Raw genomic sequence first — 16551 nt, 5'->3', positions numbered from 1 at the left:
ATGTTCTCATTCTGTTTACGCCAAATTCTGACTCTACCATCTGAATGTGCCAACAGAAATCGAGACTCATCAGACCAGGCAACATTTTTCCAGTCTTCAACTGTCCAATTTTGGTGAGCTTGTGCAAATTGTAGCCTCTTTTTCCTATTTGTAGTGGAGATGAGTGGTACCCGGTGGGGTCTTCTGCTGTTGTAGCCCATCCGCCTCAAGGTTGTGCATGTTGTGGCTTCACAAATACTTTGCTGCATACCTCGGTTGTAACGAGTGGATATTTCAGTCAAAGTTGCTCTTCTATCAGCTTGAATCAGTCGGCCCATTCTCCTCTGACCTCTAGCATCAACAAGGCATTTTCGCCCACAGGACTGCCGCATACTGGATGTTTTTCCCTTTTCACACCATTCTTTGTAAACCCTAGAAATGGTTGTGCGTGAAAATCCTAGTAACTGACTGAGCAGATTGTGAAATACTCAGACCGGCCCGTCTGGCACCAACAACCTCTCGCTCAAAATTGCTTAAATCACATTCAGTTTGGAGTTCAGGAGATTGTCTTGACCAGGACCACACCCCTAAATGCATTGAAGCAACTGCCATGTGATTGGTTGATTAGATAGTTGCATTAATGAGAAATTGAACAGGTGTTCCTAATAATCCTTTAGGTGAGTGTATATCCTATACCTCAAAGTGAATTATAAGTAAGCAATTTCTAGTTATGGGTTTATTTCCTAAAAATAAACTATGTCTCTGTAGTATGGTAGCTTGTTTCCGCCACAGAATATTTAAAAAAAAAAAAAAAGTAATTGCAACTTTATCTCACATTTCTGACTTTTTTTTCTCTCGTAGCTCTGTCTTGATAGCACATTTTATAAAACAAATAAAACATTTTAAAAGATAATTGTGAATTTTTATTTGAGTTTATATCACGCAATTCTGACTTTATAACACACAATTCTGACTTTATATCTTATATCTTTATATATATGAGAAAAACGTCAGAATTGCGAAATGTAAACTCACAGTTATCACAATTATCTATTAAAATGTCTTATTCTGTGTCGGAAACAAGCATCCATACTGTAGTGCTATCAAACCATTGCTTTGTTTGAGCATCCAGCAATACTGGCTCAACCAATGGCATGCTTGTGGAGGGGGACCTATCTGTATAGCCAACAGTCAGAGGAAGTGTTTGAGAAACATTTTTGATAATTTTTTAACTCCTGTTTGGTGATGCTATAGTTGGACAAAAAATGCATCACCTTTAACAAGTAAAGTAAAATAATAGTGCAAAATACACCCCTCTCTCGCTCTCTCTCTATTTTAAGGGCTGGCTCTTTGTTACAAGAGCTCCATTATTGCATAATATTTACCCACTACTGCAAATGGAACGGTGGACAAACATACACATCTATTCTCATAAAAAGGCAGAAAGGGGAACAGGTCTTTCCGTCTACTGCATCACAAGGTTATTTCACCGTAATCTGTTATCATGTTGCTTTGACCGTTATTATTGGTTTCCCTTTTCACCTCTGATTCATCACAGCCACACATTAAAAAAAACTTCTAACACATATAAACACACACACACATAGTGCTCAAGGTCTCTCCATAACAAAACATAGGTCACGAAATGAATGATTTCCTCCCCTCTCGCCGTGAGTCCTCTCCCACCCTCCTACACTCCCCACACCGGCACAGACGAGGTCCCGCGCAAATACACCAGTTCACTAATGTCCCCCAGAGAGATGCCAGCCATCCCATCTCAGTGATTTCAGACGCCATCATCATCTCCATTACCGCTCGCATCAGCATGCTGGTGCTACTGGACATGAGCTCCAGCAGATGGAGGCAGCAGTTCTGCTCTATGTGGCATGACAGTCTGCAGAGATGTTTGCCCAAGATTTTCCATGCTGTTATAACTCTTCATTATTAATCAGCTCGCGCATGATATCTTTCTCTTCGTTCTCCTACCCCTCATGGTCGCGTCTCATAATTCACACAGCCACTTATGCTTCTCTGACTGCGCCCAGGAGCGCACTGAGCTACCTGCAGATTAAAGGCTTATATGGGGATGTACTCCCAGGCCCCATCATCATTCTAGCATAGCATCTCTTTCAGTCACTCTCTCTTTGAAATCATCATCTAATATTCCCCATTGAGCCGCACACCACACACAGATGCACATATGTGCCTTTGTGGAGAACAGCATGTGCATTTCGATCCTTAAAGACCCTGTAGCTCGGTTCCAAAACCTAGTGAGCTGCTTCCGTGGGCCACATCTTAAGGCATCATAGGCGCTCTCCCATTGAGAAGGCTGTTTTAAGATGTTGGCTGATCTTAATTATGCAGCCTAATAACATCTCTTGGCCAAATTCTAAGGCAGCACAGAATGAATCCTTAACTGAGGAGGTAAACTCACAAAAACATTACAACAAGCTCAGTATAGCAAGCAACCCAGATAGCAAGCCACCATCGAAATAATGTTAAATCAATGTTAACGTGTCAACATTAACTGCATTGAATCATCACTTTTGCACCCGCAATTAATGTTGAAAAAATGACATTCATTGACATTTTATCCACAAATCAATGTTAATGGCATTGAATCAGTGTTGCAATGTGATGTTGGAACATCATGCTTGCACTCTCACAAAACGAAACACAACTGACAAAAAACTTTTAAGTTATGTGTTTTGGTAAACACTGTTACAAAGTCCACAAATTCACATAAAAAGCCAAGAGTCAAACTGGCCAACTAAATGAAACACTGATCACCATAATGGTGTTTCAGTAAAACATCAACATTTAAACCTCTATTAATTCCCAATAAGAACTTCTGCTGCGATCTTGAGATTTGTATTGTCTTCTTTTATCTTCAGTTGATTTCAGGCTGTGTGGCTTTAGTTGTATTTGTTGTGTTTTATTTTCTGAACCAACATCACATTGAAACATTAATTCAATGCCATTACCATTGATTTTTGGATGAAATTTAAAAAAATGTTCAACATTAATTGCGGGTGCAAACGTGATGTTGATTCAATACGGTCAACATTGACACTAACATTAATTTAACATTATTTCAATGGTGGCCCCATGGATTTTGAGCCATTCCTCTTGCAGGACAATGGCCAGGTCACTATGTGATGCTGGTGGAGGAAAACATTTTCTGACTTGCTCCTCCAAAATAGCTCACAAATATTTAGATCTGGAGACTGTGCAGGCCATGTGTCACAGCTATGTTCTGTTTTGTTCATGGACTTTCAGCGTGTTTTCATTTGTCACATGTTTCTTTGTTTAGTTTCCTGCCACTCATCTGTCCCATGGTAACCCTTGTTAGTTTAGTTCTGTTCAGCTGTCTTGTCTATTACCTTGTTTGTGTTCCCTATTTAAGTTCTGCTGTTTCCCTCTTTGTTTGATCTCCATTGTGTATAGTGTGTTTTGCCACCTGCCTGTATTACTCACCTGAGAATCTTCATCATTAAACGTCCTTTGGAATTGTATCTACCTGTCTTCATCTTCCTGCCTGCAAACACCGTGACACCATTAGAGATGTTCAACGTCACTTTCATATCCTGTCACAAGTCTTGCTGTGTGTATTGGTGCATAATCATGCTGAAGGCACCCCCTACAAGGTACAATGTCTGAACCATTAGGTGCACGTGGTCCCCTAGAATCGGTAGTTCTTGGCAGTGAAACGCCCATCAAGCACAGTAGGGAATGCCATAATATTGCAGCCCAAACCATCACTGATTCACCCCTGTGCTTCACTCTGGGTATGCAACAGTCTGGGTGTTAAGCCTATTTGGGGCTTCTCCACACCATAACTCCCACGGATGTGGGAAAGACAGTAAAGGTGGGCACATCAGAGAACAATACATGTTTCACATTGTCCACAGCCCAGGTTTGGCATTTAATTCTGCAGTGAGTTGGGCAGCTGTGGTTTTATGTTTTTTGGATACAATACAGGTTGGTTGGCCTACCTGGACATCCCTTTCAGACAGCTTCCTCTTACATCGACAGCTACACCTGTTGGATGTGGTTTGTCCTGTATGATGGTATGCTAACATTATACTGGATACCATAACTCTCGATACACCACAAAGGTTTGCTGTCCTGATCACAAATGAGCCAGTGAGACACGCAACAACAATTTGTCTTTTTTTTTTTTTTAAACTATGATATGTCTCCCATGTCTCCCGCTGTGCTATTGCTCTGCTAATTCAACCTTCACACTCTGTTCTTGCTGATGGAATGTAAAATCAGAGAAGATTGGCCACCAGGCTGTGCATATCAATTAAATTCTCTTTTATCTGCCAGTGTTTCAGTGTTTCATTGTCTAACCCCTGTATATTTATGCTCATTAAAGCATTGTTCCTTGCGAAGTTCCTCTTGAGTCCGGGTATGGGATCCCTAGGGGGCCACAAGGGGGTGCTCTGGGTACATAGAAATGCAAATGAAAAAAAAAAAAAATGCAATTATAAAAAGAAGAAGAATAAAGTTAAAATTGAGAAGAAAAAAATGACAGCCCTGGATTTATGTTTGTCTTTTCTAAAGAAAATATATATTTTCCAGATAATATTTTACACATTTATCATATTTTATTGCACATTTATTTTATTTTTCACTATTTTTGAAAAGGATCTTTATGCATGCAAACATATGCCTTTATATTTTAGGAAGGGAGTATCTTGCAAGGGGAACATCTTATATTTTGGTCTAAACAGTGGAAAACGCTTGCTTCGTTCATGTCCTAAATGCAGATGAAATAGACACTCGTCTACGGCTCAAGAGTGATTAGTCACATGACATTTGTGTATGACTCAGGTGACTTGCTTAAAAACTTTGGTTCTTTTTTGAACAGATGGCATATTTCAAATCATACTTTCAATAAGAAATATATCAATACAAGATAGCGAACTGAGCACATCCAGCAATTCCATGGGGTCGGTAACACCCGACATCGCTCAATATTTTTTCTTTACATCTGCAACATTCTTTTTTTTTTATTCACTTTTGTCCTAATAGCATTCCCGCGTTTCACTTTCATTCTGATCCAATAAGTCAAAATCCACAGATTTCAATTTCAGCTTAAGAGAGTGTGCGTATAGTTACACTCCATTTCCCTATTCTCATCACACTCCTCTCACAGTGAGACACCAGGCTCGTAAATTAAATCAACTCTGAGTGGGCCGATGCTATTTTTACCACTATCATGAGACCGCCAGTCAATCTAGAGATTGAGGATGCTTCTAGATGAGATATAGGCAAACCATATTCTAGGAAATAATAGAAACACTAAAAACAAACTTGAACTATTTTACTAATCTCTCACTCTTTCTTGTGTGTGAGAGACATTTTTCCTACTTTATGATTTCCACGTTGACTGTGAAAGAATCTAAGGGCTGACCGCACAGCGCCGGTCACTGATAACGAGATAATCTGTCCCTCCGCACAGCATGAGACTGGATGTGATGCATGAGAAGACTCAGTAGGGAGGAGGGAGACCATTATCAGATTCATTATACTGACTTTTACACTCGTCAAGACCTTTGTCTTCTCTGGCATTTACTGAAATAGGGTTGCTGGCAGAGGTCAGCTCTGTATGTGGAAATGGTGGAAAAGTTAGCAGACAGTGGGCTTTTTTATTTCAAGCATGCTAACAAGCATGCCAACTTAACATATAGTGTGTTGGCCACCCGAATTGGCAAAACTCAAAAGAATTGAGGCAATCCGTTACATCACATTTTTTAAGTTAAGAAATTGAACTTTTAAGTAAGCAGAACTTGCAGATTTCTATTTTGTACCCATACATTTGAATTGCTTTTAACTTGCATTTCAATTAAAATTGACAACTTAAATATTTTTAGTAGTGGAAACTTGGCTAGCTTTAACTAGCAAATTCAATAAATGCCACCTTGCTAATTGGTAACACAATGCTTTGATAGCATTAGCATAGCATAGAACTAGCTAAATGATTACAGCAATATATAACATACTGTATATCAGTTCTCAAACTAAGCTCATGCTCCATTTGTCATAGCAAAACATTAAACACTACTAAATCTCATTAACATAAAAAAAATTATATAACATCATTTTAGCATTTACTCTCCCTTTGAGTGTCATGGCAAAGCATGAAATAGAAATCCCAGCCCAGTTTCAGTTTGTCTAAATTAAAAGAAACAAGTTCATGAAACTCAAGACAATGAAACAATTCAGTTTGCCTAAAATGTGTCAGTTTTGTGAACTCAAAAGAAAAAGAAAGTTCTAAATAGTCATAAAAGTTTGTAGCCTGGCGTGGCCATACTCAATTCTAGTCAGAATTTGAGTCTGGTACCGCTCCATTGAGCTTTGATTATGGGGCGTGTTTCAACCGAGCCAGGAAAGACCTCAATTGGATAGACCCACAACCAATCAGAGCAACGGAGCGACGCGTAACGTCAGTTGTCAAACGTCAACAGAACTCAACTGCACTGTGTTGCCAAGTCCGTGTTTTTCTCCATGTCCGCGGGTTGAAGCGACCCCAATTATGTGATTATATAAACCCAGGAATGCGAATTTTAGCAGGCAACCTTGCCAAAATAACATATTTTGCCAACCAAACGCCATTTTTTTCCGGAGAACCCCCCGGAAAGTTATTGTTTTGGGCTATAGTTTTGAGTAGCAATTGTGCGCGACATTGCAAAAACACTTGGCAACCCTGTCTGCACGCACGCTGGATTAAGTAACGTTACAAGAAAAAGATGAGTGTAAACAATCTTTGCCAGTAATAAAATAATTTAAGGATACACAGAGTACTTCTGAGAGAAATAGTGAAGGTGAATGCACGAACAAGTTCTCCGTTTAGGATAAGAGCAAATTCAACCCAAGAGCCTTCGATGACGTGGATGATTACGTTACTGTTGATCATCTGTCCATCATCGTCTAAAGCCCGCCCTGACAATTTCATTGGTCCGAACAGTTTCTGTTCGGGCATAATTACTCCTCTATGGAGCGATTCCAGACCGAATTGCCCGAGCAAAAAATTTTGTGGGCGGGGCTAAATTCGGCTGGCATCCAGGCTAAAAAGTTTGAGCTTATTAGTTTAATTTGAGTTGGCTCAACTCAAACCAATTAATTATTTTGAGCCTTAGGGTTTATAGTGTGAACTAGTGTGTTCTTCTGCAGCATTCTTACCACAAGGGCCTCCTGGTGCTGTGAAATTGTCATTTTAAAGTCGCCTGAAACAGAAGTTGCAATAGTCTTTTCTGCCCTATAATGACGTATATGTGAAACAGCTTCTCGAACAAGAAAAAATGTAGGACTTGATTTTGTCCAGAATTGATTGGATCATTTGATCTATTTAATTTGTTATTGTGTGATTTCATGTGAGTGACAGGTTTACGGTGTACATTTTAGGACATCCTCAGACCTCAGTCATATGATGAAAAGGCATCATGCCTCAGACTAAAAGGCTTTAGTCAGTGGACAAAACGGCATCGCGCCTCAGACTGAAAGGCTCCAGGTCTTAGGAAAAAACAATGGCAAGTGTCAGGTCTTTTATTAGAAATCGGGCGAAACAGACTAAAAGACATCAGACATAAAAGCATCGGACGAAACAGCCTCAGACTAAAAGGCATCAGACATAAAGGCATCAGACAAAAATAACTTTGCAGGGCAATATACTGTAAATATCCCACCGTCCACACTGCTGAGAGCGGCGTTTCTATATATGCACACAACAAAATGACAACAGTTAAGAAAGCATCTGATCATAGCGATGTGGATATGTTCGTACCAACTCTGCAATTCAAAGCTCCATGTCTATTCACATCACGTTTATTTATATAGTACTTTAAACAATAGATTACTTTAAAGCAGCAGCTTTTTAGTATATTAAACATGAAAAAACAGTGACAGTGTTGCTATGTGTCTGTTAATTATGTAGAATATATGGCATTCATTTTATGTATTTATATGTAATCCCTTGACAATGTTCTTTATAGCCTAATTGTTATTCAAGTATTAAAAAGGAATAATTAAAAAAACAGAGAGAGAGAGAGAGAGAGAGAGAGAGAGAGAGAGAGAGAGAGAGAGAGAGAGAGAGAGAAGGCAAGCTGTAGGCTACTTAATTTTTTTTTCTTAGTTTTAATGAAATGTTACACTGGTCAGCAGAAATAAAGCAGTTTCCCTGGTAACCTCTTTACACAGAGCAACAACACAGTCTCAACAAGTGTTATTTAACTAACTTTTTAAACATGCAAATAAAACTAGCGAATAATACAAATTTACAAAGTAATCTCAGTGGGACATGTTCTATACAACTAAACCAGTGTAACATTTAAAACAGCAGTAAGAAAACCGTGTGCATGTAACGTCACATGAGGTGGGGCTTTTCGAAACTTCCACGCTTCCTATCTGAGTTTCATCCAATGCTTTTATGTCTGATGTCTTTTAGTCTGAGGCTGTTTCGCCCTATGCCTAATTGAACGAGACCAGGACACCTGACGTTGTTTTTCCTAAGACCTGATCAGCCTTTCAGTCTGAGGCACAATGCCATTTTGTCCAATGACTGAAGCCTTTTAGCCTGAGGCATGATGCCTTTTCATCATATGACTGAGGTCTGAGCCACCATACAGGTTGTCCTGCTCTTGCGTCAGTAAACACGTCATCAGAAGAGAAGTCACTGCAAGAGGGAGGGGGAGATATTTTAAATAAAGAAAAAAATATATAATAATAATGATGGGCATGGATAAATCAATTCACATAAATCACATAAATACTGCAATATTCCATTAAAACAATCATTTGATTTCATGGTTACTTTAATTGAATTGGAAAAATGCTACACATTTTTGGTTAACTTTATAATTTGCACAGAAAACTTTTTGCAGCTGCCCTTTCGTTCCATGCAATGACATTGTTGTGACTCGATCTTTGAATGTCGTTCATCAAATTGAGCGAATCTTTTTCCAATTTCGTTCATTTCACCAGAATATAGGCTAATTAAAATATTACGTTAATGGTCAAATAGGCTACCCCACATTCACGACGTTGATCACTTTTTGAATAAAAAAAACTATAATACAAGCAACCACCAAACAAAAACAAAAACGATGAATGCATTGCTTAGCTGTGTCTTCAGGCTATGCTGTCAGTGATTAGTTTAACCCACCTCCCGATCTGAGTCGTTCGTTGTTTTGTCACATCACATCCCCAAGCTGCAGTCTGTACCGGAAGTCTTCGGGTTCGAGTCGTTCGTTCATCCTGTAACAGCCCAGGCTGAAGCTAGTCTGTACCGGATACATTAATTATTAGTTCACCTCTCAAGTCTTTCGGTGCGAATCGTTCGTTCATCGGCTTGACAGCCCCATAGGCTGAAGCTATGCAGTCTGTACCAGACACAGAGTTGATTAGTTCACCTCTCGAGTCTTCGAGTTCTAGTCGTTAGTTCATTCCGTGACAGCCCCATAGTCATGCAGTCGGTAACTTACCGAATACAAAATGATTAGTTCACCTCTCAAGTCTTGTGGTTCGAGTTTGTTCTTCTATCACGTAGGCTAACTGTACCTATGTTGTTATTTTATGTAGCCTATAGGTAGGCTATCTGCTTTTTCAAACTGTAGGCTCTCATCAAACGGATAAAGTTTAAATCATTAACCAACTCTTTACCACATTCGGTGTTATGGAAAAAAACACCATAAGAGAAATTCACAAATGTATAAATTGTAAGATGTAAAAGTAAGGAAGGAAGTTAGGGATTTATTAAAGCGTAATAATTACCTCACAAAACTGATTTCAGACAGACTTCTGAGGCAGTACAGCAAAATAAAGCAAGCTTTGGTGAGAACTAAACAAATATTTCATTACTACAGTAGTAATTCTTGCTAGAAATGATTTCAGAAGTGGAACATTGGTCAAAAACAGCAAACACAACTTTCAGACGCCATCTTTTTTTTCCAGCTCAACTGTCACTGAATGGAACGCATAGGATTGTGGGCTATCAAAGGCAGCGAAGGATACATCTATGCTGCCTTCAAAACTCGATCAGATGAAGGTTGTCTCAGAAGACAGGAACTGAAGCTAACATTGGATTCGGACGTTCGTTGATGCCTAAATGTGTCCTCCAAAGGTAGCATTTTCTAGTTTTCAGACGCATTTCGTTCAAAATGTGTGGCAAATTTGAATATTTACTGCATGAATGAGATTTTAGAACCGAGAGGAAGGTTTTCACTGAATATTAAAATACATTTACATCTTCTGTAAAATACGGTAGGCTAAATATATATCCTAACATCAAAATAACAGGCCGATGGATTAGTTAGGTGGACCTATAGTTCTTGCAAACAGCAGCTGCCATTTCATATCCTTGCAAATGTTTAATATCCAGTAAAGGTGCTGATTTGAGATAAGATGCATTAAATTAAGTCATAAATTATTCTCATGAATTAATTCCATTATTTATTAATTAATCTAGAAATCCCATTCAAATACTCGTACTTACGTCCTATCTGCAGCGCTCAGAGTAGGCACTTCATTTATATTGCAGATTGGACGGAGCTTTGCTCCATGACACAGACGAGAACCTCTTAATCTCACGTGCAGCCCTTTGACTCAAACCACAGCAAAATATCAGCTCCTGTTTGAGCAGAGGAAACCTCCTGCACGCTATTTTCTGATAGGTTGTGTAAATACACAGAGGGACCGACGCATGCAGGGCAAAGAGGGAAATAGAAATGTCAAATTACATTTGGTTAAACAGGCTCATGATGATTTGAATGACAGTAAGATGAAGTAGAACAAGAGTGCAATGGTCAATGGGTTAATTGCATGTCTTTCACACAAATGGATTACATGGGAACCAAAAGCAAATCTCAAGTTTAATCTGAATGAAAATACACAGGATGGAAACAGCTGGAAAATTATTTAATTTGCTTTTTATTTTAATTGAATCTGTTAATTCTAACACTTGTTGGAATTGTTGCAGTACCACCAAAAATCCTCTAGGTGGCCCAGTGTTGCCATTACAGAGATACAGGTTGAGGGGAAGTAGGCCTATCTATTTTCAAGCTAAAACTAAGCATTTATATATTTTCTCTTCTCTCTGCGAACCTTCAAATTCAGTTGGGAACCACTTAATGCTAAACAATAGCATAAAAGGCTGTCACTGCTGCTGCCTTAGTATTCGCTGCGACCACTAACACTCTCCCAGGAACCAATTAAAGAGACTTATCACACTTATCATCATACATTTTAGATTATGCCTCTGCTAATAAAGTTTCAAAAACTCGTTCCAGCCATTACCAAGAGACAAAATCATATGCCTGGAGGAGTTGCCGACAGCCTAACTTCTACAGCTATGGAAATGAGCCTTGTTCACTTCATCGTTTGATAAGACAGGGTGTCCAACTATGTCAAAAGAGACAATGCATGGCAACTGTGAAAATACTTCTATAGCTATATATATATATAACTAGCAGATTTAACAGATAAGTTCCATTTCCTGGAACGACTTTGATGGCACAATGAACTTCTGTTGGAATGGACTTGACAAAGAAAGCTGTATGCAGTGTTTGACGTTAATTTGTAAATGGACTAATGGAATAAAGCTCATTTAAAAGTTAAAAATAAAAGATACATCAACCATGCGTGACAAATGCTCACAGGAAAAAAAAAAACAAGCACCGACTCTTATTAAACGAAGCACAATTCTCTAATGTGCTTCCCTCAAGTGCAGTAACTGTAAAACTCACCATATGTCGGTGATAATTAATGCGTACAAAAATCAGCGTACAGCAACTTAAATTAAGCGTTACATTTTGCAAAATACAAGCTTTATATTTGCTGTAGAAAAGCTCTTGAGACCTGCATGCAGATTTCAAGTAGCTAATTCTGTTTGCACAAACCACTAAGGAAGAAATTCATCATCAGTTTTTATCTTGTCCCCTAACTCCACATGGGATACATATCTTGTATCTGCAATTTTCTGGTTAGCTGAATTCCTGACCACAGCAAGAAATGAACAATGACAGTCTGGCATGACTTTGCCCACACATTACATGCCTCGTTCCCCTGGACAAAGGCACCAGCTGAGCCAGGGTCACTAAACTCACGTCATTTAACACATGTGCTGTGTGCAAGCCTGCTTTAAAAGCAAATATAAAGTTAATACAAGCCCCACATCACATTCCACCCATGTGAGATTTGATTGTCTCTGTGTGTCCAAGACGATACCGAATGGTTTCTCATCTCGTTTCGCATTGATGATTCTAGTTCAACAGTTATTCCCTTGCAGTGGAAAGAGGCACTTCAGTGTTGTGTGCGTGTTAACAATTTCTTCAGTATTTGCACAGCATGTCTGTCTGCGCAAGTGTGCCATTCTTTCATTGTATTGAACCTGTGAAATGTGTTAGCATGTGTTGGCTATTATTGGCAAGAGAGTGGCATAGGGTGTAAATATATCATTAGACGGGTCACTATAACAACATGAAACCCCCTACTTCCACATTCAAAAGTACACTGCACAGTTGAGAGTTAGCTTATGAGTGTTCATCTTTTGACATTTTGATTACCATCACACCAAGTTCAGAATGTTTTTTCTCTTTTCTTTAAATTAGAATTAAAATTACAACTTTTCTGTCAGTTCGGTTGCAAGGAATTTTGAACCCTTTTGAGCCTTAAATAACATGCAAATCATTTTTACATGTTATCTACTAGCAGGGGCTAACATGATAACTAGCCAAATCTTGAATACACTGATTACCAATTAAAACAATAGCAATAAAGACAACTGATGGGTATTGAGAGAAGGGTATTGAGGTTAGATAATATGTTATAGTGAATAGAATGTTATACTATAATGTGAAAAAAAAAACATTTAAAAATGTATTTAAAAAACTATGAAAAACATGAACATGTAGGCCTACTGCATAACAGGAATGACCTGGTGTGTAAATTAACATAACTAATTAATATAATATTGTTATAATTTAATATAATTACTGTAATATATATTAATCGAATTATATATATATATATATATATATATATATATATTTTTTTTTTTCTCTATGAGCTGACTATCTTTGATAACAGCTGGAATCGACTTGTAGGTTTTCAAATAAAGCGGGAGACCCTTTGACCTGTAGTATTTTCTCAATTTGCGTAATTATCACTGGAAGCTAAAATAGCCACGTGTCCAGTGAACTGCTCATTCCCTAATCACTGTATGCTATTATTTTTCATTGCCTTTGGACATTTTTTTATTTACATGAATGTGCAATAACATGACCCTTTAATTTACTGACATGTAGCTTAAAGGCTTGCTGCATGCATCAAGAACTATAGAAAAATTATGCAAAGAACACAGTGTGGTTAAAAAAGCAGTTTCTTCCTGGTGGTTCATCGTACGCATCCATAAATCTGAGCTTTCACCGTTTAAATATCTCTCGTTGAAGGGGAATGTCACTGAGCGCACGTAGCCTACATTATTTCAGCGGTAATTATCACGATAATGGTGACAAATATATTTAGAGCCATCTAAATGTCTAATTTGGAGTATATTAGAACGGGAATGTTTCTCAGGGAGTATATGAACTGATGTGAAGCCAGCCAAGGGCCAGATATTAACTGAGATAACTGTGTTTTTGGATGTTGGAGGGAGCCAGTGATAAGAAGGTTACAACCCAGGGTCAAATTACTTAGAAGGACCCTTGAGCAAAGCACAGTTCTGATTCATACGCATGCATTTGCATAAAATTATTGTTATTTACGAAGAAAAATCCTTAAAGGAATAGTTCACCCAAAAAATAAAAAAAACATTTATTACCTCAAGTTGTTCCAAACCTATATGAGTTTCTTTCTTCTGTTGAACACGAAAGGAGATATTTTAAGAACGTTGGTAACCAGTTACCAGACAGTTGATGTGGGTGTCATTGACTTCCAGATTAGGATAACAAATTAGAAGAAGAAAGAAACTCATACAGGTTTGGAACAACATGGGGGTGAGTAAATGATGACCAAATGTTTTTTTTGGGGAGGGGTGAACTATCCCTTTAAGCATCCATTCAAACCCCAAATGTCTGGCATAAATGTCCTAAAATAAATAAAAGTTGTGAGTTATTTAACAATAAATTACAATGCCCGCTTCAACAGCCATATAGTGTTGGGTAGATTACTTACAAATTGTAGTCAGTAACCTAATCCATTACATTACACATTTAAGGTAATATAATCGGACTACTTTTAGATTACTTTTGATTACTTTTGATTAACTCGTTTATCACACTGATTCGTATATGGTACAAAATTACCAAATCTCATTATGAACAACTTGAAGTGCATTAAATATTACATTATGTCAGGGTTTCTCAGACTGAGGTTTGTGATGGAGCTGCAGGGGGTGTGTGAGTGTAATGAAAAGCTATTAAGTAAATTAAATCATAAAAACATTAAATTAAAATAAATCATTTTAAAATAAATACAATCAAAATAAAACACTTACTTAAAAAATAAATATAATTTTTTTTAAATATTTAGTTTACCTGCATGTCATGTGACCATTAACCGACACCAGAGAACCGTGAACCTAATTTTATGATTTATTATTTGTAATATTGACTTAATTTTTTCATTGACTAAACTTAAAATCTCAGGGTGTTGGCTACTTCAATTAAATAGGTATATATATATATATATATATATATATATATATATATATATATATATATATATATATATATATATATATATATATATATATATATATATATATATATATACCCTTTTCACAGACTGTGACGACGCGTTTTTACGTCATCAATATCGTAAATCCTGCAAAGTTTTTGGTATTTTCATTTTTTTTAAATGTATGTACATTTATAACACTTTGTATTTTATTAGTTCTGCATAAAATGACAAAAAACAAGCTACCGCTGCTGTGAGGGTGTGATGGTAAAAATGAACATATTTCTCTCTTTTGACTGCTGTTATCAATCTCATTCTATTTTTTCCCTCTTTTTGAAAGTTGTGAAATCACTATTGTGGCGTTTTTCTTTTGCTATTTCAGCAAATGGGCACACAAAAAAATATATTTAATGTATTCATTACATTCACCACAATAAAAGTTAACCCAACTATGACGACTTGCGCTCCGAGAAACCCGGAAATGTGAAAAGGGTTTCCATGTGAAAAATATTTCCATATTTTCACTTCCGGAACCTGACTGGTGAAATTAATTATAGGGTTGAGTGCCTCGCTTAAGGGCACAATGATGATAGCTCATGGATTGAAGAGCCTAATCCTGGAATTTGTCAATTGCAAGGGCAAATTTTCATGGCCGTAGCAACTCAACTTAGACCATAGAAACACTGTTTGAAAGTGTGTAACAGTGTGAAAACATATTTCTGCCCTGGTTTCACCTAATTTTTCCATTAGGTGCATGTGTGACTTGAATATTTTCTATTTCATGCCTATTTCTTTGTGGTACAACAAAAACAAATAAAATCAACAGTGTTTGCATTACAGTGACTGTCCTGTGGCATTCACTTTCATGCTCATCTCTGCTATGAGTAGACAGACGCCTTGTTTTGGCTGAAAATAATGCTATATAATGCTAATAATAAAACGGAAATAAACTCAGATGCATGTGGGCAGATCATAGTCGCTGCGAGCACTTCCCACAAACAAATAAATCATTATGAGCGATTAGTTAGTGTACAAACCTGGTGCTGCATTTCACTTGTTTCTGAAGCTTCAGATTTGTAAGAAGAGGTGACAGTATATTAACTGTTCTATTGTGTTTTGGTATACTGTCCCCTCCCCATGCACTACGCTTATTAACTGATTTATTGACCACTATAACTAGCAAGATCCTAGCAAACTGCGTCTGGGTGGTGGTAACATAATGGTTAAACATTTGGCGGTGCAATTGACAAATTCCAGGATTAGGCTCTTCAATCCATAAGCTATCATCATTGTGCCCTTAAGCGAGGCACTCAACCCTATAATAAATTTCACCAGTCAGGTTACGGAAGTGAAAATATGGAAATTGATTTTTAGTGATAACACATAAACCTCTCAAGACAGACCGACTGTGTGCTCTGAGGTTGTTAATCGATGGTACATGCTTATGTAGAAGCCCCAGTCACTGTTCATTTAAATACACTACTCACAGTCCCAGAGAGAGATCCAGAACTCACAACGCATTGTGGACGATGTCGCTCCTAATGATCTCATACTAGGCAAGGCAAGTTTATAAAGTGCATTTCATGCACAGTTATAATTCAAACTGCTTCATATAAAATTGTTTAAAAATAGTAATCATAAAAAGGTTCAAATAAATAAAAAATGCAATAGGCTATTTCAATATTTAATTCAATAGCTTTCTTTTGCGCAGTTGTTTTTTGCTTTTGAAATGCTTTGTGGGTTGAAAAGCTTTTGAAGAATAGGAATTGGAAAAAAACTTTCCGGAACCTAGAAAACGTGTACTTTCATTTGGATGAAAAGCATCATCTTAATACAAATGAATGACTCTGTGTGCATGTGTGTGTGCACGGTGAACAGGTTAAAAGATTTTAC

This window comes from Gobio gobio (genome assembly GCF_949357685.1).
Source record: "Gobio gobio genome assembly, chromosome: 16".
NCBI classification, from domain to species: domain Eukaryota; kingdom Metazoa; phylum Chordata; class Actinopteri; order Cypriniformes; family Gobionidae; genus Gobio; species Gobio gobio.
The sequence above is the reverse complement of the archived record's forward strand: the minus strand, read 5'-3'. Positions refer to the sequence as shown.